Here is a 2570-nt window from a genome sequence, read left to right on the forward strand (position 1 = left end):
TGATGTTCTCTGGTTCTTTGTAGTCTTTGTTGCTTTGGTCTTTTTTTTTTTTTTTTTCTTCACTCAGAGAGTCCCCCTTAAAATTTCTTGCAGGACTGGTTTAGTGGTCATGAACTCCTTTACTTTTTGTTTCAGAAATTCTTTATCTCTCCTTTATTCTTTGTCCTTCTGAATGACAGCCTTGCTGAATAAAGAATTCTTGCCTGCATGTTTTTCCCATTCAGCACATTGAATTTTTCCTGCCATTCCCTTCTGGCCTGCCAAGTCTCCATGGACCAGTCCGCTACTAACCTTATGTATCTACCCTTGTAGGTTAAGGACTTTTTGTGCCTACCTGCTTTCAAAATTCTCTTTGTCTTTGTATTTCACAAGTTTCACTAAGATATGTCATGGTGTTGACCTGTTTTTATTGATCTGGAGGGGAGTTCTCTGTGCTTTGTCTTAAATGCCTGTTTCTTTTCCCAGATTAAGGAAGTTCTCAGCTATAATTTGTTCAAATAAACCTTCTGCCCTTTTTCCCTGCTTTTCTTCTCCTGGGATTCCTGGGATATGGGTATTGTTTCATTTCATGGAATCATTTAGTTCTCTAAGTCTCCCCCCATGACCTAATAATGTTCATAATTTTATCTTCTATTTCACCTATTATCTCCTCTGCTTCTTTGATCCTGTCACTGTATCCAATTTGTTTTGCATCTCAGTTATAGCATTTTTCATTTCATCCTGACTAGTTCTTAGGTCTTTGATCTCTGAAGAAAGGGTTTTTCCTGGTGTCTTCTATGCTTTTTTTCAAGCCCAGCTAGTAGTCTTATGACTGTATTTCTGAATTCTTGTTCAGATATTCCTCATATCTGTTTTGAAAAAGTTGTAGCCTGTGATTCCTTCTTGACCTTTCTTTTGGGGAGAACTTCTCCATCTCGCTATTTGGGCTAAGTCTCTGTCTTTTGTGTGTTTTAAAAGTTTATTATGTTTCCTACACCTGAGAGTACGGCTATCTTAAAAAGGGGTCATACACTGTCCAGGGCATGGCACTTCAGGAAGTGTCTCTGCCGTATGCTGTGTGCTCTCTGCTGTTGCATTTTGGCTGCTCTTTGCCACTGGTCAGTCCTCTGCAGAGCTCCTCCTTGCTTGCAGTGGCGGGGTGTTTGGACCTTTAACTAGGTGTACTTTGATTTGTTTTGTTGAAGTAAGCCTGAAAAGGGGGAGGAAAAGAGCCTGATACCCCCCAAAAAGAAAAGGGGACCAAAAAAAACAAAGAATCAAAAAACTATAAGGCTGACTCAAAAGAAAAAGAAAGGAAAAAAAAGAAAAAAGGAAGAAAAGAAAAAAGAAAAAGAATTAAAAAGCCTGATCCAGTGAAAGAGAAAAGGAAATGAAAAATCAAACAAGAAACTATGAGCCTGATTCCAAAGGAAAGAAGAAAGAAAAAAAGGAAAAACTGGTGTTGTTTTGAAGCACTTGGTTTCATTGCATTTGGTGCATGGTGGGGGGCTGGCTCTGCTGGTCTTCTGGAGGAAAGGCCTACTGCACTGGCTCAGAGTCACTCTTGCCCCAATAAATAAGCAGTTGCCAGGCATGGGCTGGGGTTTGGTGTAAGTGGGTCCTGTCTTTCCTGGGGGCTGCTGTGTTGCTTTCTGAAGCTACACCCTGTTGGTGTTGGGGGGGAAATGGCACCACCCCAATCTCTCATCCCCTGACTGGGGATCTCACCCCTGCCCCACCATTCAGGCAGCCCTCACAGAAGAACAAGGGCAGTCAGTTAGCCTTGCTCCACAACTCTCCTACATTTTTTTCCTTTGGTGCATAACTGGGATTCAAAATTAGAAGTTTTGAAGGACCTGGAACCGTGCGGAACCGCCCCCCACCCCTGCTCTGGAGTACAGCCTCTCCACCCAGCTGATGAAAGGTCTTTGGCTGGTACCTGAAGAGGCTTCTGTCCTTGGGGAGGTAAGAAACCCTCTTCCAAAAGTACTGCAAGAAGGGGAATGTTCTCTCCCAGTGCACCTCGGATTATCTCTACACCACAATTTTCATTCCAGGGCCAGCTCCCTCCTTCCGAGGAGCGCAAGCCACAGTTCCACTCCAAGAAAGTCACAGACTTCCAAAACCTCAGACTTTGAGCTCCAAACTTGATTTGAAAAAAATAACTGGGGCAATCACTACTTCCCACTCCCCAGTCTATGGTCCAGAGAGGTTTTCCTCTTGTGCAAAGTTGGTATCACTCAACTCCTCTCTCTTTCTCTCCCTTTCTCTCCCTTTCTCTCCCTTTTGTCTCTCCACAGAAAGGGTTCCTTCCCCGCCACAGCACCACTGTTTTTCTCTCCACCAATTCACTTCGACCCACCCTGCACCTGCCAAGTTGTTTCTTTCCAATTCTGGAGATCCCTCTGCCACTCCGCAATTGATTTCCTGGGTGTCCCAAGTGATCTGACCTCAATACAGCTGTGTTTGAGGGTTGAGGAAAGCCCAGAGTCCCCCTACTTCTCTGCCATCTTAACACCTCCCTAGCCAAGTATTTCTTTGCCTAAGAGGAGCAAAAGATACAGATTGATTTTAAAGTTTGTTAAATATGC

This window comes from Puma concolor, chromosome D1, assembly GCF_028749965.1.
Source record: "Puma concolor isolate L17-30 chromosome D1, mPumCon1.1.hap2, whole genome shotgun sequence".
In the NCBI taxonomy this organism is placed as follows: Eukaryota; Metazoa; Chordata; class Mammalia; order Carnivora; family Felidae; genus Puma; species Puma concolor.